The 21,660-nt window shown below is 42.6% G+C and overlaps 1 long non-coding RNA gene across 1 annotated transcript in view; it reads right to left on the bottom strand.

The window, feature by feature from the left end:
* Nucleotides 1-5,790: 5,790 nt before the first annotated feature.
* Nucleotides 5,791-21,660, bottom strand: part of LOC122163569 — a 30,852-nt gene continuing 14,982 nt past the window's right edge. The window contains exon 3 of the long non-coding RNA XR_006169986.1: nt 5,791-6,497. This is a non-coding gene — a long non-coding RNA (uncharacterized LOC122163569). The remainder of the gene's footprint in view (nt 6,498-21,660) is intronic.

Raw genomic sequence — 21,660 nt, forward strand, 5'->3', positions numbered from 1 at the left:
TAACAGGACATCTTGACTTCAGAGCATGAAAGAATTTTTACTTTATTTTACTTAGATAATGGATGAGAGGCAGATTTATTTTTACTTATATTTTTACTTTATTTTACTTAGATAATGCCCTGAGGAGGCAGACCCGGGGGTGCTGGCTGTCGAGAAGCTCACCATGACCTTGCAACGTGCGCCAACACGTTGCCAACAGCAACCTGGGCTGCATCAAAAGAAGAGTGGGCAGCAGGGAGAGGAAGGGATTGTCCACCTCTGCTCTGTCCTCATGAGGCCCCATCTGCAGTACTGCGTCCAGGTCTGCGGCCCCCAGCACAGGAAAGATGTGGAGCAGTCGGAGCAAGTCCAGAGAAGGGCCACAGAGATGCTCAGCAAAAGACCCCTACAAAGACTGACCAAGGGATTTGGGCTTGTTCAGCCTGAGAAAGCTCCGACAAGATCTCATAGCATCCAGTCCCTAAAGGGAGTTTATAAACATGATGGAGGCAGACCTTTTGCATGGCCTGATGGTGATAGGGCAAAGGGGAATGGTTTTAAACTAAAAGAGGGGAAGTTCAGATTAGATGTTAAAGGGAAATTCTCTACTCAAAAGGAGGCGAGGCCCTGGCATGGGCTGCCCAGAGAAGCTGTGGGTAGCCCATCCTTGGAGGCATTCAAGGCAAGTAGGATGGGGCTTCGAGCAACATATTCTGGTGAAAGATGTCCCTGTACATAGCATGGTGGTGAAACTGGATGAGCTTAAGAGCCCTTCCAATACAAATCATTTTATGATTTTATGAAACAGCTGTAACAAAGAAACAACCATCCAGTAAAGATAAAATGCTTTGCTGATTTGGCCATCTTCCAGACTTTCATAACCTACTGCTCAAACACTTATTTTATTTACCCTATGGGAACATCTTTCAGGTTTCAACTGATTTTAATTTCATCCATCCCCTCAAATCCCTAACACAAAAATCCTTCACTCTAGGCAGCTGCACATTTTACTTCCCCTATATACTTCAATATATAAATATTAGTGAGGATCAGGTAGAATTCTTTCCTCTTGCTCAACCCTTATGAGCCAGATCATCAGCAAATTGTAACTGTTGTGGCATATGAAATAAACAGAAAGTCATTTCAGTTGAAATTTGGTTGAGTAAAGCACTAAACAAAAAGTTTACCCCAATGCAGGAATGAGACATAGCACTGAGCAGCCAGTGACACAGGAAACATGTCCTTTTTAGAACTGTACCTTAAAGGCTGTACACTAACAGTGCAACTAGCAGTACAGTTTGCAGAGGTGCTTGCTCACTATACACTGTGCAAACACTTATAAACAGTTAACAAGCCAAGATCAAGATTTGCCTTGCCTAGGCTAAAGAAGGTAACTAAGTAAAACAGAGCTATTGTTAGGCAGCTAAGATTTACTGCTGAAGGTCCACCCATTGTTTGAAAGGTTGAAAATTATTGCCAAGATTTGGAACCTCAGGAAAATACTGCATCTCTGTGAGTTGGCATAGTTTTGGACCCAAGCCATCCATGCAGCTGCATGCTGTGAGAAAGCCAGGATCTGGGATGAGGATCCAACAAGAGAAGGCAGAGAGCAGAGTAGGGACATCTCACCCTGTACTCTGCTGAGAAATAAACAGTGATGGGGCAGAAGGCAACTGCAGCTCAGACAGCAGGCATGAGTCTTCTCACGTCGCAGGGGAACTTGTGTGCATCTTGTGGAGCAACACAAGCACTAAGCACTTAAGGAATCGTAGGGTAGCCCATTGCTTATCAAGTTCAGCCAGCCATAACTGTGCAGCACCTCGTTCTGTGGCATCATCACTCACTTACAGAGCTTACAGGTGCTGACATAAAATAAACACCACCAGTTTAGAGGTGTAGTATTTCTCAGTCCTGAAGGACTTCAGGATTTACAAAGGAAAAATGTCAGTGAACTTAGTGGGAAAGTTTTCATGTTGAGAATTCAGTAAAAATGCACCAGAAACCCCAGGTGTGGGAAATGTTTGAATGATCACAAACACTGAAGGCCATGGGGATTTCTTGCTAGTCCTGGGGATCCAAGAACAGGGAGTTCTGTGCTGTGACAGGGAAAAGTTGATTTCTGAACTGCACCAGCTATGCCAGCTCCTCCAGTTCTTGTGGGAAGCCACTCCCTGGCATTAGGATCAGATACGGCTTTTGCCTGCCTATTTCAGTGACGGCGTGTATTTTGGCACAGATACACCAGTCCTGCACCTGCTGGCAATTCCCTACTGCAATATACCCTCAATGAGTTGTTCCAAAGCCCCGTTCGAAGAGATTTCAGCATCAGAACCAGGGAAATGTCACACTTCCCCTTTTCTCTGACTATGTTGTCCGTGCCCCACAGGACCCACTCACAGGAGCCTGCAAAGAACCCACCTCAGCTGGCCAGTTGGAACTGGGCTTTCTGCAAGAAATCTCACTCCTTTCTGACTCTTTTGTCTCCAGTATGATTTCTTTGCTCTGGGACTGGGCAGTACATGGTTTTTATCAGACCCAAGGATCATGTTCTCTCACTGTAGTCTCTCAAGTCCTTTAAGATTTCATCTGACCTTTGCATTTAGCAGCTACCTAAGAAACAGATTTATTTTCCTTTACTGTCATCTGTAAGGAGATCTCACTTCAAACCTGCCAGCCAGAGGATTCACGAAGCAGAACATACCTTAGAAACAAAAGCCAAAGAGATGAAAAACAGTGCTGTCTTGAGGGTATGAGAGCAGTTGTTTGGGCTCTTCCCCATTTGCAGCCTGAAGCATTATGTTGCTTTTTATTGCAGACTTCTGTGACCACCTCAGCCAGCAGGCAGAGCTGGATGCTCCTTCTCTTATAGAAGAAGGGCCTATCCTTGTTGGTGGCCAACTAATTCCTTTCCCTCTAACTTCAAGTAGAGCACAAGTTTAATCTCCAGCACTAACTAGAAGCCTCTTCTGATAGTTTAATAAATTTTAAAAATCACATCAAGCTCTTTAAAGCAACACAGGCCATCATTATCACAAAGTGGGGAGTTAATCAGAGGATGTTTTACGTTTTCCAAGGGAGGAACCTCTAAAGCATTTCCACCTAGCTTGCTGGAATTTAAGGAGCAAGTTAATTAATTTGTGGCCTGTGGAAGAACTCAAGGGCTTACTATAACTTCTTAAAGACCTTTTAAAATGATTTAAATGTTACAAAAAGTACTGAGGCACCACCTCTGGAGACTGAATATGCCTTCTTTTCCACAAAGGAAGCCAAGCTGCTGTACATCTCAGCATCACTAAACAAGCATGCCTTGGACCAGTCAAGCTTAGGTGGGCAGTCAAGTGCTCATCCTATCTGGTTCTGTCATACATCACTGAATTTTCCCTTTCTCACAGCCTATGCTCATGTGTTTAAGTTGGGGCTTGGAAAACTTCAGAAGTTGACAAACTTTGGGCTTAGCTGCAGTGCTGAATTTGGCCCCTGTACTTGGTGTCCCTGTGAAGAAGAGTAAATGTCAGCAGTTACAGCTGTGATTCTGTGCCTCTTAAATTGAAATGAGACTGGAATTAAACTAGAATGTCATCCAAGTAAGGTAGTGAAGAGGTAATAAAAACTTTGGCCCACACCTTCAGAAGGGATGTAGCTGCCCAACTACCTTTGTTTTCTGTGATTAAATTGTCAGCAAATGCTATTGGTATGAGATTTGGGAATTCGTGACCACATAACTGCTTTAATGTCTTTGGGTTCAAGGCACCATATCTCATTTTCCTCCTTAGTTAAGCTGCTGTCTCCTTGATCACTCATCAAGCTCCATACACTTCATGTCCCTGATCTTGAAGGGTTTCATCCCAGGGCTCCTCAAAATGAATGCCTCTTCTGAACTAATCAGAGGATGAATCACTTCACTTTTTAGCAAGAGTAAGCAAACAGTCTGTTATATAGTTTCTGGACATTGTTTTCCCTTTCTACTGCATCTCTGCTTCGACTTCAAAATCCTGCTCTTTCCCTCAACTGGGGGGATTTCTTAACCAACCTCCTTGGAATCCATATGGGAGAGAGAATCTTAGTTTGCATCGTATTCCAACTTTTATTAGGGATTTATTTAACTGCCCTGCATTTGCTTCAAGCCTGGACTCCAGGAAGGTGATCTCTACTCCCTGCAATGTCTCAATTTCTATTGAGATCCAGAAACCTAATTTTTCCTGTTCCCAAAATCTACAACTTTGGAAAGAATGTAAGACAACACTAGTAAGACTGAATATAAGTATTTTCAAGGGTCTTTTCCCTTTTAAATGGAGGAGCTGTGGGATTTGAACATGCATCTCCTCCAGACTACCTCCAAGAGGAAGGAATCTAAGTGCTCCCTTAAAGATCTCCATAAGTGCATGGTAAGAGTGCAATGCACATTGTGTTCTACTTCTAGCCTTGCATGCAGTGTTTTATTGCCAGGCAATTCACGTTATATGCAGCACTGAATACAGGGAGGAACAAGAAGGTGATTTTAGGAGAGAAAGGTTGGCAGCAGAACCCTCTAACTGCTACTGCATTTCTGAGCCTTGGATCAAAAGCTTTGAGCTTTCTTACTTGCATGAGTAAATCTGAAGTGCACTAAATAATTTATCTCCTTCACTTGACTCTCGTGCTGACTTGAAGGAACAACTTGTGCTATCAGCTTGGTATTGTTCTGTCATATCATATGGAAAAGGACACGGAGGATTATTATTTGCCCTGATAATAAGGGCTATTTAAGAAAATTCCAGTTGGGCTTCAGAAGGAAAGGAAATACTCTGAGATATCACTTCAATAAAAAATTTTGTCTGCTTAAGGAGCAACATTGTAGTAGATAGAAAAAGAGGCACTGGGTGAAGGCAAGAGCTAGAAATGAGAGAATCTGGCACTACCAATGAAAGCAGTGCTTAAAAGGATTGCTCACTATTAGCACCTTTACATCTCTTGGGTAGAATCATAGAATCCTTAGAGTTGCCTGTAAAAGTCTTCCAGTCCAGCTTCCCTGTATGAACAGGGACACCACAGCTGGATCAGGTTGCCCAGGATCCGATCCAGTCTCACCTTGAAAGTCTCCAGGGATGGGGCATCAACCACTTCTCTGGGCAAGAGATAGGGTAGAAACAGGAGGTGCTGTTTAAAAGTGTTTAAAGAACTCCCCTGAATAGAGCATGCATTTTACTGCCATACATACTTATCTACCATCATCAAACATGCAGTTACGTTAAGATGTACAATTGTTCAGATCATCAATTTATTATTTGAAATGGCATTTAGTACACTGAATCAGTACCTAAGCTCTTTAAAAGGATAATTCAAACAAATTTGACACTCAGAATTTGCAGAATCAATATTTTACAGTTTTTTATAATCTGTCCAAGACTGTTATCATACCAAAAAGTTTCTTCATTGCTGAATTTCAAACAGAAATGAAAGCAGTAACTTCGACCAGCTCCAGGAAGTGGAGATTGCTAGAAGCTGAAGATAAAAATGCCAAATGACTCCTAATCCAAAGATTCCCGAAACATATGAACACAGTTGAAATGAAAACATGAATAAGTGGCTTATTAATTGAATATTTTTCCAGTCATTTTTGATTCAATGCAATTTTCATGTCAAATTTCAACACAAGAACTCAGTTTTATTCTATATTTCTATAACAGGAACATACTCAGGATACTGTGAAAAAGGTAATAGCACTTAGCAATAACATATCTGTCCATCATCCCTATTGTTTTGGATGTGGTTAAGAAAGGGAAAAAATCCCTGAAGAACTTAATACTGCAAGGAATAAGTTTCACCTAAAACTATTTTTAATAGAAAACATTTAACAACCTTTCAACTGAATGTGCCTTGCCTTAACTTTTCTATATGCTCAAGAAGTAATAAAGTGAATTCTCTTTCATCATTCTGAGGTTTTTGTCCTGCTAAGATGTGTGACTTGAGCTGTGGTGAATGTAGGGAAATCCATTTACAATTTATTGTCACATCAAGTGACCTATACAGAAACAGTGGAAAAATCCACGGCATCCTTTCATTGCATCTGTAGATCATTAGCTTTTGTATTTACACATTTCTTAGTAAAAAGATGTAAGAGTTTAGATCTTAAAGGATAACAGAATCACCATGTGTCCCTGTTGCATACTTCAATATGTAAAATTTGCACAAACTGTATTATTCTTGTTTTAACAGGTCTGAATATGATTTCTTAACATACAGGAAAGTGCATTTCTTCTCCTGTCAGGAGACGTCAGGTGCTGAAACAAGACAGTGCCATGGTCATCACTTAGGTGTGACTGCCATTTTATTGACTGTAAAATGACACTTAGATTCCAGTCTATATCCTGTTTGTTTCATACCCTCTTCATTCTAAGACAGAAGATCCTGTAGACTGTCCCGCATACATCCAGAAATAAGAGTATGGTACAAGGTGATGAGTTAATGACACCTTCAGGTACCAAATAGTCATGCTGATAGTCATCCCAGATATGGGCTCTTGGGAAGATTGACTCATCCTGGAAAAAAAAAACATTACAGGTGTATCTTTGCCTCTTGGTGGCTGTTAATATCACCCCTGCATACAAATGCGCTGCGTAAACACAAACTGTAACAAAACAGCCCCGGGCAACAGTATTACAGGCTGAGTCATTCAGAAATAAGTATTTCTTTTCTCAGGGGCACATCAGTCATTCCCTGATCTGTACCTGACCCTAATCACACTCCTCAGCCTTCTAGCAGCAGCCATGGTGGAGTACTGCCAGAATCCCTTCCCTGCTGTGCCTTGGTTCTCATTCAGCACGTAAGCCTTTCCTTTCCCTTTCCCTCCAATGCTGTTCCCTGGATCACGGAGGAATCCATCCCGAAGCACCTGCTGCCATCCCCTGAATCATGGCAGGTGAACTGGTGGCTCAGCCACCCATGGATTGCTCAGTCAGAACTGCTCAGACACTTCTGCAGCTCTGCTTAAACCTTTGCTTAAAGTCCTGTCTCTGCCCATCATCGCTGCAAGTCTTGTCCTGTCCTACACACCGTAACCAGTGCTAAAATCAAAGTGCTAGCAGCTACTCATGGCAAGTCTCTGCTGCTTTCGCAGCCATTAATGGTCCTTCCTTCTAATCCAGTAAGAACATGACATGTGCATGGTTCACATTCTCCCTATCATGTTTCCCACCTGAAATCACAGCCTGAATGTTTTTCAGGTGAGCAGTGCAGGAGAATCTGATCTAAGATCAAAAGAAGAATACCTGTGCTTACACACTATTTTCCAAGCTCTCCTTTCTCTACTAAATGTCCAGGTTTTCTCAGGATGACTTCATAGTGCAAATGAAAATTCCCCAAGCTACTTTGTTGAGTGATGCTTTGCAGAAGATACTTCGGTTGATGCACCATCCTGAGAATGACTTAAAGTAAGGACCAGACACCACCCTATTAACAAGTATGAATACCCTCCTAAGAAGGAATAGATCTTTTAAAGACAGGAAATGTGAAGTATTACAGTCAGAAACCAGAGCAACACAACTTACTACCTGCCAGTGAGACTGCCTACACCCCATCAGAACTTCCAGTTATCTTAGTGGTGTGTTGGTAGAGTGACACCACCAGCAGGTCTAGGCTCTTTAATCTTCCGTACATATTTACATGCTCATGAAGTGCAGTCCTGACTTTTGTATGGTCCTGTTTCACCCACCTGCCTTACTCATTCCTAAGGTCTGTTCCTCTACTATCTTTCATTCTTACTTATTAGTGGTGCCAAAAAGCCCAGTTCATTAACACACTCATTTTTGTGCCAAGGTTGTTATGAAAGTATGAACATGTGATTTCCCAGAGGGAAACACCTGGGAAAGCCCTCCAGCAAATGCCTGCTGCCAAACCTTCCATCCTCACTGCAGCTGTCTCCCCATGAGCCTGTTCTTCATGCAGTCCCCAAGCAGCACCAGACTCCTCTGCTTCTCTAGCAATTTTCCCTGCTACTCAATTTCACGTATTCACAGTGCTTGGTCTCATTTACCAAGGATAGGCTGGATTAATCTAGCACGATCCATCCTTACTTTATACCTCATTCCATTCATTTTCTTCTTTTCTTCAAAACTTGTCTTTGTTTTGTTATGCTATTGATGTCAGCCTTATGACACCTGTTCTGCATTCCCCCACTAATCTCAACAGAGTCCAAGGGACATTTAGGAAGCCATCAGACACTTCCTGCAAGAATGAGAAAGCTGCATTAACAGAAAATGAGACCTAATCTGCAATTTTATGCTTAATTCTGCCCACAGCACACAAGGGAGAGGGATTAAAAGCCGGGCTGTTGTAAAAAGAGGTTAACTAGAGTGAGCAAGAAACCACAACTTGTTACACAGAAAAACAAAAAATGGCAGCTTGTTTTACTAGCCATAAGTGAGAAGAAAAATGACTGCACTTTCTAAATACATCACAGGACAAGTCATAAGCAGGACAAACATCTGATAGTTTAAAGATGGCACACCAATAAATGATTACCAGCCCTGCAGATTGGGTAGTGAAGCTAAGGAGCATCCATTTCCATTTTAAGAAACCCATGTGTTTAAGGATGAGACATGGTTACCAGTGACAGGAGGAAACTAAACTCGGTGTTACTGAAGGTGCAAACAAGTTTTTAGAAAGTGTGAGCTTAAACCACTGAAAAGGTCAGAGAAGAAGCACTGTTTGTCCACCCTCAGGGAGCACTCTGACATCTCAAAGGCCCTCTTTTGCTACATGCCAAATTCCCTCAGCTTCCTCTATCTAAGACAGCAGAGCTCTTTGTTGAGGTGGACAGGTCTATTGTGCTTTAATGCATGCTGAACTCCAGCCTCTCCTTACAACAAATAATCTGACAGCACAGGTGGCATAGGTTCACTTTGGTGCATCCTCCCAACGCAGTCTCTCTGTCCCTGAACCCCCACTCGCTTCCCCATTTCTGACTTCCTCTCTCCTGGTTAGAGTTCCCTAGGCATTTCCAAGTCAAACCCTGCATCCCCATCATCCCAGTACTTGCAAAAGCAGGGTCTGGTTTGGAACTGTCCCTTGAGGCTATAAAACACAGGAGTGTCCCCAGAGGGACTGCAGGCATGAACCCATAAAGGAGGGACCACTAAGTGCTATTTCTGTAGCCTTTGTTTTTCCTTTAGACTGATCAGACTTTAATTTACCCCACCACATGTAAAATACCCTGTGAAGAGGTATAGCAAGGGCACTTATAAAAGAAAGTCATCCACATACAAACAGTAACCTATCCTCCCTAAAAGACAGAACTAATATCAAGAGAGCACTTAAATTAGGTGAGATCTTTCATACAACATTTTAAAGCACACATTTGCACTACTTCTCAGCAGCTGGATCACAGCCATTCAAAGGAATGTCATCCTGATGCAATAAATTAGATGCCCCTGTAAACTGAAAGACACCAAGCTGTCACATGAGGGATTTCAATTTATAACTCTAATATAACCTCTGCAGGTTCTCTTTACAACTTTACTCTTTACAGATGAAGGGTTCAACCTGGTAATTCATGACAGGAAGAGGCTTGCCTCTACTTTCATTAACCACTGCAGGATACTATTACTCACAATAAAGCTTGCAGCTCAGCAAGAATTCCTCTTCTTTCTTTATATTTGTCTATTCAAGTATGAGCAATGTGAGCTTTAAGGTAGATACACAGCATCTTTCATAGGAAAAAAATTCCACGAGCAATTGTGAGACTCCCAGGCAGATGTGAACTTTTCTTCCAAGGCAGCAATAACACAACTTTAGAGATGCTGAAATGTGTTATACGCGTCAGTGTACTGAAGCACTGCAATACATACACATTTCCTAGGTGCTCAGCCCATTACAACTGAGACTCTGCTGGAGACCATCTCTTCCAACCCCACCTTTTCAGAGCACGTTGTCCAGGGAAGTGTCCAGTCAGGTTTTGAGTACCTTCACTGACGGTGACTCCATGACCTGCCAGGACAACGTGCTCCAATGTTTCACCACCCTTACCTTACAAAACAAATACGTTCCGGTGGAATTTTATGTGTTTTAACTCACACCCATTGCCTCTTGTCCTGTCACTGGGCACTACTGAAAAGAATCCGGTTTTCTCTTCTATACTCCTCTTTTCCTCCCCAGCAGGTATTTGTATAGATGGAAATCCAAGAGAGACGCTAGAAATTTCACCCCCAAAATTCACAATCAGGCAACTGTTCCTCTGCTGGGAGGATATGAGTTCATGAAAGGTTTACAGACGTTTTCACAGTGAGTGACAATGTCATGATCCCTTTGGGCTGGAAGCCTGGACAAGATTCATCTCCTCCGAGATTCTGAAGATACATAACTTGGCACAGCAGTGATGCATATCAGTCTCAGATATTTCTTTGAGATCACATGGAAAGGACATTTCAGAAAATGAATTTTACTCCAGCTTCTAACCTGTGCTTATTTTTAGCAAAGCGTAGGTGTGACATACAATAATAAAGATAGTGGTGTCTTGAAAGAAATTATGAAGTATGACATTTATTTTCACCCTTTTTCAAAATCCCCTTTTATTGATCTGACAATTTATTACTACTGCTGTATAAAGATCAAAAAAAAAAAAAAAAAAAGGGACGGGGTATGCTTAGAAGTGAACTGTGAAAATCCTTTAAATGCTGCAGAACAGATAGTTAACTATTCAGGTGAACTGAGAAGATCAGATAAAACATTTGGATTCCTTCCACCTATACCACTAACATTCGTTGATCAGCTCCAAGCCAGAGATGGAGTTCTGGGGAGACATCTTAAAGCAAGGACCTTCAAAATCCCATAACATGTTACTTAATGCAATAGACTCACAGAAATGCAAAGTCAGTATCATTAACATATGGGTGCTCTACGAAAGTCAAGGTTGGATTAAATAATTTGGGTATTTGGCAAAAAAAAGTGAGAACGCCACCTCATTCAGACTGTTTCATTGACATGCTCAGCAGGGAAATGAAAAAAAAAGGGATAAGTGTGGCACTTGGTCCTAAAGAGAAGAAGGGTCTTTAAGACATGTAGATTATATATTTCCAAACTGAAGTTTAGTTTCTTTTACATTCTTTTGAGGCAATGAAATCCGTGCCTTCATAGAAACGAAGCACATTTTTTAGTTTGGACTCAGCTCTAAATTCGTCATATTTGACAAAGTTTGAGGGGTAAGAAGAAATGCCTTACACAGAGCAGTGATATGCCTAGCACGGGCCTATATGATGACAACACATGTTGCCGAGCCAAACCACCTCCACAACACACCTTTTGTACCCACCTCCCAACCCCCCCAAAAAACAAAACCAGATCCAAACTGGGCTTGCTGGCTACACTACCAGCACCTTGTTTTCTCCAGCCATACCATGTTCTATGTCATTTTTTTGTAAGTGCAGAGCAAGCTCGCCATAAAAACCTCTCCTTGTGTATTTTCATGAAAACTCTGTTAATTTATTCATGGCATTATCATTCCAGGCACTCCATAGTGTAGCAGTTTACACAGATACATACAACAGCAGAAGAAAAACTGCAAGACTGTAAAGAATAGACAGCCCAGATAAAGTGATGCTGAAAGATCATAACAAATCTCCTTCTGAGGCTGCACAGTATCTCAGTAAATAATCTGGATAGATTTATGCAGGTGCTTTACTGTAGTCAACTAGGGATGTCTTTCAACTGTGTCTACAGCACAGTTATTTTTTGCTATAACACAGACTGCAACAGAACTTCATTTAGGCTACAGTATTTTCTGGAAAGAAGAAAAAAAGAAACTGTAATCATTCCGTTCAACCTGTAAAAGGCTTTCCAATGACCTCTAGTTATGTATGTGACACGTATGTGAAAACCTCCTACATCTAATTATCTTGGCATAGAAAGGAGCAGACTAACAAGCAGCGTGTGATGAACGTCAGTCCCACCACTTAACACAGTCCCAAATATTATGAGGAGCTGCAGAGCATGAACACATCCAGAGCAGAATCAGAACATGTGTGACTGCTCCAGCGATGCATGCAATATAATCATGTTTAAACAGACCCATCTGGGTGATGTGTGTTATGACCACATTGACATCCCCACCACTACTGCTTTCCAAAACACTGAATGTGTTACATAGTGCTTTGGTGAGATGGGGAGAAGCCTTTTTGGTTTTCTACCACCCACCAACTGTACAGGTCAGGATTTTCAGAAAAATAAGTTCTAACAAAAATAGCTTTAATGAAAGTATTCCTGCCTTTTTCAGTCATGTTTATTGTCTTGCACTGCAGGTGTTTTCAGTAAAGAGCAGGAACAAAGGAAGCTTGCTCCTTCCTACTTTTAACCATTTACAGCCAAATTTTCACAAGGTGGATACCCCTGACCCCATCTCTTCTTTTTTTAAGACAGGATATTTTCCTTACGATTTCATAAAATCATAAATCATAGAATGGCCTGGGTTGAAAAGGACCACAATGATCATCAAGTTTCAACCCCCCCTGCTACGTGCAGGGTCGCCAACTACCAGACCAGGCTGCCCAGAGCCACATCCCAACATCACCTGGGTACTGCGGCTCTCCCTGCCAAACCAGTTTTCTCTCCCTATTCTACATGAAGAAGATAAATTTCTCCAGAGTTCATGACCTCCCCTTGATGATCGTTCAGATTTCTGAGAACATAACAGGCACATTTGTAGCTAATGGCGTCATGCTAACAATAGTGTCTTAAAACAAACAGCGTGGTTGGTTGATGTTTGAACAGCAATCAAGTTCACTGAAGCACAAATATTTCTCCTATAGGCTTTCAGGCACTTGTTGCAACCACCTGGAGTGAAATGCAACAGTTGCTGTAGAGTGCAGCAATCTATGGACAGAAGTGGTGAAAAAATTGGAGAAACTGAGAAAAAAAATAATGTCTAGGCAGAATTTGCATAATGCTTCCAGGAAAAAAAAGAAAAAGGAGAGGGGAGGACCCACTGCATTTTATAGGGTGATGAGCTGACATTGGACCACATGATCTTAGCGATCTTTTCCAAGCTTAATCATTCAATGATTTTAATAAATTCTATATTTTAAAGAAACTTTGTAAAAAAAAAAAAAAAAAAAAAAAAAGGTACCGCAGGAAAGGATTTAAGTGGACTTCTTCACTTCTTCATTTGTCTGTGGAGGAACAAGAGTTTTGTTTGGAGAACTCTTCATCAACTGCCTGCCATGTACAAACAAGTAGTGTACCAAGGTTCCTGCTTTTCAAGTAACGGGTCAAAGAACTAAATCAAACAACAGAGTAGATTTTCAACAAGAAATACTGTCCCAAATTACAGTCAAAATGAGTTACGGGCAGAGGGAGGGATTAGGAAATATGCCAGCCACATTTTTTACTCTTTGTTTCTCTGCTGTTAGCTTTAGTGCCTGGCAGAAATGATGGGTTGTAGCAGAACCGAACAATGCACAACAGCTGCACCCACACAGTCCTACTGCACACCTGTCTGTACTGTAACTCTCATCTGTGAGCAGCCCAGCTGCAGTGCACCAGACAGAATCCCAGCCAGCAATCCACAGCAGCAGATGTTCCTGCACTACGTATCTATGCTTAGCCAGCACACTTACTCGATATCTTTGTGCAGCCTCTTTCAGTACTTTGACTACAGCTTCCAATTTTTGGAAACCCAGATGCTGAGAGGAGCAAACAGTGATATAAGGTGAAGACCACTGCACTGTGTGGGCTCAAGACCTTCCCCCACCAGGTCATCTTACCCTGTACCTCCCCTCCCCCACTCCCCCCCATTCCCACATCAAGCAACAGGGAAGGAAACACCATTTCCTACCAGTGCCAGTTTGTCACTGCATTATTAGACAAAAGATGTTTGGTTCTTCTGATGGCATAGGGTAAAGCATTCTTGTTTCACAAGCACCTGCTCTACTTGCTTGTTTTTCTTTTCATTACTTTTATTCTTTTCATTATTGCCCATTCTGCAGTTTCTCAGGAGTGACTTTTCTTGACCTTCACAAGGAAAATGACATGAGTTTTCCACCCCGTTGGTTTGTCGCACCTCCAGAAGAACAGGTACCTGAGCAGGGTACTTCCAAAGAGTACAGCAGCAGAGCAGGAACGAGGCATCCACAACCTCTCTGGGCAGCCTGTTCCAGCACCTCACTACTCTCATAGTTAATATCTTCCCCCTGACATCCAACCTAAATCTTCCTTCCTTCAACTTAAAACCATTTCCCCTTTCCCCGCCATTATCTACCCTTTCAAAGAGTTGATTCCTCTCCTGTTTGTAGGCTCCCTTTAGGTACTGGAAGGCTGCAATGAGGTCACCCCACAGCCATCTTTTCTCCAGGCTGAACAAGCCCAGCCCTCTCAGCCTGTCTTCAGCGGGGAGGTGATTCATCCTTTTGATCATCTTCGTGGCTCTCCTCTGGACCCTCTTCAAAAGCTCCCCGTCTTTCTTGTACTGGGGGCTCCAGACCTGAATGCAGTACTCCAGATGGTGCCTCACAAGAGCAGAGTAGAGAAGGACAATCACCTCCCTGTCCCTGGTGGCCACCCCTCTTCTGATGGAGTCTCATATCACAGACTGTTTGCAAAAGCTCAGGGCTTTGCATCTCAGCCTTTAGTATCACCTCTGAAGCCAACATCTTTAATATCTAACTGTATCCACATCCACAGTTATCAGTCTTCAGGCCATTAGATTCACTGTCAGCAGCTTCAGTTCCTTCTAAATGTTAGGAGCCTATATGATAAAGTATTATTTGGATATTTCCAACAATAAGAACTCGGTGCGCTTATGCAAACCAATTAGAAGTTAGGCTTACTTGAGTCTTACCCGCACCTAGCTCACCTTGTTTACAGTGAATAACAAACTGAGACTATTTAATTGCAACAGCAGAAGCTGCAGCAACACTGTTAGAGCTCATTATGTTGTCTGCATCTTCTTCAGTGTCACCACAGACCACATTGAAAGTTTGCTGAAGCAATCTCTAAGGAAATCTCCTATTCAACCATCCGCGGTCAGAAAAGCAATGATAACCAGTGTCTAGAATAATGTACACAGCTCTTTCTCTTCACACACAAACAGCAACCTGAAGGAATGCAGTACAAACCGCAACTGGGAGAAAAATCAGGTAAACAGCATACATGATACAATGAAGTGAAAGTAGAGACTGTCACAAAGAAGTTTTATGCAGCACAAACCCAGATACACCAGAAGGGCTTGCTGCCCATCCTCACTGAAGAAGACAAAAATAGAGACTAGAGGAACCATAAGAAATTGAAGAAATGTGGCTAGGTACAAAATATCTACAGCATGGTCCAAAGGAGTGGATGGATACAAGAATATCTGTGGTTCAAGGCCAAGTTGGATGGGGCCCTGGGCAGCCTGGTCTAGTATTAAACATGGAGGTTGGAGGCCCTGCTTGTAGCAGGGCAGTTGGAGCTTCATGATCCTTGAGGTCCCTTCCAACCAAAGCTGTTCTATGATTCTATGGTTTATAAAATTAAAAGACAGCATTAGCTGCTTATCTTCATGGCTTCTTACAGAGAAAGGCATAAGACACGAGGGACAGTGAAAAGCAAAGGCGATAACTGCAGGTAAGCCAGGTAAAGAATCCTCTTTCATAAGTGGGGAAAAAAAAAAAGAAAAGAAAAAAAGAAAAAAAAGAGAAGGAACAAAATAAGACCATGTCTGTCTCCCCGGTCTGTGTAGCCAACACCACACTCGATATGCTGAGCTATGAAGCTAAACGGCAGAGTCCTTCCCGCCTGCATCAATATGGCATCAGCACGGACTGTGAGGATATTTTCAGAGAATTCTGTCCCACAAAATGAGCATCTGGGAATTCCAGAATAGCAGGTTTCTGCCAGGCGTAGTGCTGGCACTTGCTTGATTTCACACTTTATTTCACAACGACCTACAGACCATCCTCTTTGTGCGGTTTGTCTATGCTGAGCACACCTGCCCAAATCCAGGACCCCAAGCCTCCAATTCTCCTCTCCTCCGTGGAGAATTTTAGCAACAACTTGACTGTAACACATGATTACCATGAGAGACAAGACTGAAGCCAAGTGCAAGGATCTTGACAATATGCTCACATCCTTATCACAACAAATCTGAGCTCCCCATCACTCTGGCAAGGCATTAATCAGTCACACCGAAAAGTAATTGTAGTTAGGAGTTGCACTCTTCCCAGCATCAGCTCACCAGCCTGAGTCAAAAGGTACAGAGACAGCCTCTTCAACAAAACAGTAGAATACGGAGAGGAGGAGAATCTAGTGGTTAAACATGAACCTTTTGGGGGCTTGCCTTATAATTAATGGAACACACACTATTTAATATGCCACAAGGATGACCACACACTGAAGTCAACAGAACCTGGGTGGTGACCTGCCCTACCCAACATGTTCCAGGCTAGCAGCAAAGCATGCTGGAGTGCCATCAATACCGTGCAGTCTCTGCTCAGAGCTATGGGGATTCTACTTCATTGTGCAGAGTCAGCTACAACTTACCAGCCTACACTGCATGCTTCTTACCCAGGGCAAGAACAGTTGCTTCAACACACTGCCATCAGGTTGCACCCCCACAGCCATCAGCTCAATACTACAGGAAATCCAACAGGGACATACCCCAGAGAAGTTCATCATCTGCTGATGGTGTTTGCCCAATGGCATACATAACGGAGAGCAGCTGGCAAGATCAGGGCCATTTAATTATGAAGTTGTGCTTCTAAACTTGCCTTGCCTTCTTTTACAGGTGGTATTTAGTTTTCCTGTTTTCTAAACCTATCAATGCTTGCAAAATTCTGCCCCTTTTTCCAGAGGAAAGTGGGTGTAACATCCCACTCCCTTCCCTGCCACTATTTCCCTTATTCATGGGATGTGCAGATGCCCACAGCCTCTGTGAAACAAGTAAGGAAGGAGATAATTGCATGGAGCAGAACTCCTGCAACTTAATAAAAATTGGTAGGAAAGACCACTTTCTGTTCAGGAAGCAGAAAAGCTATAGCTTAGTTTTGATTGTTTCCATTTATCTTCAGCCAACCACTGTTACCTGATGAGAAAATAGCCTCTCTTTCCCCTGCCCAGCTTGATTTGGTTTGACGAAAGATTGAGGAAGCAATCACTCCTTCACTCAGAGTAATTGCTGCTAAGCCCCAGCCGGACCTGCTCAGGCTAATTTGAAGGGTCCTAGGAAAAGCATAAACTAAGCAACTGTGATAGAGGGAGGATGCTTCATATCAATGTTTAAAAATAAAGGTAGCAGCAGTTTAGCATATCCAATTCAAGGGAAAAGCAACAGTACAATAGGGACAGAGCAGGAGGAGGAAAGAGCTGGGGAACTGGGAGAAACATACCCATCCATAAGCTATCACTTTCTCTTAAAGAAGGGGCTTCTTTTGTTTGTATCTTCCCTCACCTTCCTGTGAAACATTTCTATAGGCCTAACTGGATTAGGAGGCAGTGGCACAAGATGGAGCAGGACACACGCCCCACAGGCCTGGCAGAGTTGTTTATTGGTGCTGCAGTCTCCTTGCTGCACCTGCAGGGCTTCTGGCAGGAGTGGATTTCTGCAGCAGGATTTCCAGGCTTACAGCTGTTTGCATATGTTTGTCCTGAGGACTGAAAGCAAGCAGTGGGAGTTGTCATCCTTATCTGATCAACATCCCTGTTTTCTTTTTTGTTTTCAGCTGTGATGTACAATGTCTCCCGGGAAAGACTTCTGTATATTTAAAAAGAGTATAAATAAAATTAACTTATCCAAACTCAGTTTTCTTTCCTTACTCTCCTTATTCATTCTTCATTTGCATTGATTTCCTTCTGCATTTGATCTGTGCTATCCATCTCCACACTGTTCTTTCCTCTTCTCACCACGGTCTTACGCAGGGCTATTTATCAGCACTGTCCTGTTTCCAAAAGGCAAGATCTCCCTTTTCATCATTCCAGCATTCACTCCCACACTTTCTCTCCTACCTTTTGACTATTGCCAATGTCTCTTCATCATTTTGTTAGCTCTCTTCCTTTTCTTACTTGGATTGATTTCTATAGCCCTCCTGGGGAAAAAATAAAATAATAAAGAAAATATAAAGTGTGGGGGGGGGGGGGAACCGCTCCCTGGTCCAGGAGGGGTAGGGAGCACAGGAGCGTGCTGACAGCCCTGGGTGCACAGGTGAAGTTGTTTTTCTGCTGTTAGCAACAATGCTTTCCATTTTCCTTTTCTGATCACTGTTATTCTCCTCTTCTTTCACCTCCTCCAAAAAGAAGTGCTGCAGAATTAGCACTGTAGTACAGCAAAACCTTTTGTTCCTTAGAGGTGAAACTAACACAAGTCAGGTCTGAGTTCATGCAACATGGTGTTCAGATACATAAATGAGGATTGCAGATCAGCTGTTGGCTCACATACAGATAACAGAAAGATGAGCAGTTTCAGAAAAGATCTTTTCTTACCCAGTAATCATGCAGATCAGGAAATCTGGTTCTTACTGGACAGACTCTCAGGCACTGAGTAAAGTCAGAGGAGATCCAGTAGGAATTGAAGATGAAATGGCTCCTACCCTCAGCTTTCTGCATTTAGACGATGCTGCCTCGCATTCAGAGACCACAAAGAGCTTGACCTCAGCTGTCCCTGCTGGGGCTGAGCACAGTGCTTGTTACTCACACTGCAACACAGATGGATGCAGACAAAGCTAATGAGATGAAACCTGTGCTTATGGCAGCACTGGTGATGCTGCAGGAAATCCTACCATAGCTGCTTTCCTTGCCAAGATGTGGTGGTGAGCCTAGATGCATGCTGTATGAAAAATAACATGCTTGAAATCCTCTTCATTAGTGTATTAAAGTTGTGTATTTAAGAAAGAACAACATCAGTATCTAAAGGAGGGGTCATAAGAAGGAAAGGTCCAAATTCTTTCATAGAGTCTATCATGATAGGAAAAAGGGAAACGGTTTCAAAGTAAAAGAGGGGAGATTTTGATTGGATGCGAGTTTTTTTTATGATAGTGGTAGTGAGGCATTTGCACAGGTTGCCCAGAAAGGTGGTGGATGGCCATCCTTGGGGACACTCAAGGGCAGGCTGGACCTCTGAGCACCTGATTGAGCTGTGGGTGTCCCTGTTCACTGCAGGGGAGTTGGACCAGTTGGTCCCTTCCAAACCAAATGATTCAGTGATTCTGTGATCTCCAGAGTGCTAACAGAAAATGATATATTGCAATAAAGGGAGTTGGAAAGGACATTGTTACTCTGCACTTTGCTTCTGTCCTTTCTACAGCTTAGGACTACTTCATTTCCCTTAATGAAGACTTCCTGTTAGGGGCCTGGAGTTGTTACAAATTAGAAAGCCAAGGAAGGATATTATGCATAGGATACGTATGGTTAGGAACAGCTATGAAAAATTCTTCTTCCTTTCATCCTCAAACCAGATGTCCCCAGTCTTCCTATGTTCCTCAGGTAACCCAGTCACCAGTTTCAAAAAAATACAAGATACTCAGGAGTCTGTCATCTGGGCATGACTGCCTCTACATCCCAGTTAGCTGTGGGGAGGCTATAATCAGCAATAGGAATCATTCATCTGGGGTGGTCTTCCTCAGAAGGAAAGATCCTCATTTCTCTCACATTAAAAAAATGATTTTTCCTCTCCAGTTTTCTGGAGGGAATTTGGAATGACTGAGGAAAAGTTTAGACGTGAATATTTACTCTGTACTCCTCTCATATTGAAGAGATTGCAGACTTAGAACTGAATCCTTATCAGAAGTCAGTGGGACTCATATTTCTGCTTCATAAAAGACTGAACAATTTGCCCTCTGATCACCCAAGTCCTATTGAATCACTGTGTTGGTCAGTATCGGGAAGCAAATTATGGGCAACAGCTTTGCATAGCACAAATCAATATCCCCTCATATACACCTTTCACAGCTTTGTGTAGAGAACCCCAGGTGATCTTATCCTTATAAAGAATCCCACCGTGCTCTGACCCTGCCTGACTCCTCCGCTGCTGCTGTGGGAAGTAAGGAACGTTTTCTCTCTGAATTTGTTCAGTTTATGGCTGAGGTGTCAACAAATGGAATTAGTGCAATGGAATTAGTTCAGGTTTTTTGTGGTTTGGGTTTTTTGTTTGTTTGTTTGTTTTTTAGGGAAGGGTCCCCAGCATCAAGTTAGTCTTTCAAAACACATAAGAATAAGCATAGAGAATTCTCCTTGCTTCTCCAGAAAATTCAAACATTAATTCCTTTCGGAATTTTCTCTGATTTATGTTGTGCTTCCCAGTCTAGAAACAATCAATACCACCAGAGATCGGCTCATAGAGAGGCAAATAACCATGCAGAGGGGGTCCTAATTAATGGAATTTGGGATAAATTCACTGAGATGAAGTATTATCTTCTGCTTCATGGGTGGAATAATGATTCTAAACCAGACTAATTTGAAAGAGTTCAACAACAGATCTGTTATACCCATGTAGCGCTGACTGGAAATCAGTGAATTTTCAAAAAAAGATATGTAAGTTCTTAAGTTTCCAAATAGCACAGGTTTTTTCACCCCTGTGAAGCTCCCCCAAGAACAGTTCTTGAAGATTTGATTTGTTCACCAGCTGGTGAAAGCAGGGCTCCTCACCCATCCACCATTCCAATGTTAGGCACCCAGTCTGCTCTGCAGAGCAGGCCCTCTGCATCCAGTGGGAGGATGTGCAGTTCTCTGGGCATTCAGTCCACACTGCAGAGGTGTATAAAATAGATCTTGAGGGACTACAACACCAGGCTTTCACACCACAGATGTTAGGGAAGATACCATCCCACCATGAAGGTAACGCACTGGGAGGACTCCCATCTCCTTCAGTGATAATAGAACTTCCCTTAGAGGGTTTTCCAAGAGCTTCCCTGCAGGCAATCAAAGCTAGGTTGGATGGACCCTGAGCAGCTTGATCTGGTGGGTGGCAACCAGCCCATAGTCAGGGTCAGGGCTGGGAGGGCTTTAAGATCCTTTCCAACCTAAACCATTCTGAGATTCTGTGATTTTCACTGCCATTTTTCCAGGAAAATGAGAACACAAAACTTGTAAATACAGTCCCATTGGTCAATAACAATAGCATTTTTCACTTTTCTTTGAGATTTCACAGAATCACAGAATCACAGAATCGTAGGGGTTGGAAGGGACCTCCAGAGATCATCGAGTCCAACCCCCCTGCCAAAGCAGGTTCCCTACAGCAGGTCGCACCGGTAGGCATCCAGGCAGGTCTTGAACATCTCCAGAGAAGGAGACTCCACCACCTCCCTGGGTGCATTTCAAGCTGCATGGGGTAATATTCAGGGTACATACAGAACTTCAAAACTCAGACACTAGTTTTGCCAGCAGTCCTTTCAAAGCTCTTTCTCACCTCCAGCATCAGCAGGTGAAAACATGTCCCAAGCATCTGCTGCCTCACAAGGCTGACAGCTGAATGTCAAAGCTGAATACCATTAATAAGTAAAAAAATCTTGCAAGGTTTCTCCACAGAATTGGCCTGATTTTTATTTAGAAAACGTTTCCATTGTGCTTGGATAATTGAAAGCTTCTACCGATAGCCAGGCATGGGATGAGACCAAATACCTTCAGGGTCCCAGGAAATGCCATTATCCCTGCAGCACACACAAATGCATTTGAATCTCTCATGGAGATAATGAAATGTTTCCACTGCTCGCTTCTTTAAAAAAAAACATAGGAAAACTGCATTAATCCATT

This window comes from Centrocercus urophasianus, unplaced genomic scaffold (genome assembly GCF_019232065.1).
Source record: "Centrocercus urophasianus isolate 14NV4802_14NV808 unplaced genomic scaffold, USGS_Curo_1.0 seq_10, whole genome shotgun sequence".
NCBI lineage: Eukaryota > Metazoa > Chordata > Aves > Galliformes > Phasianidae > Centrocercus > Centrocercus urophasianus.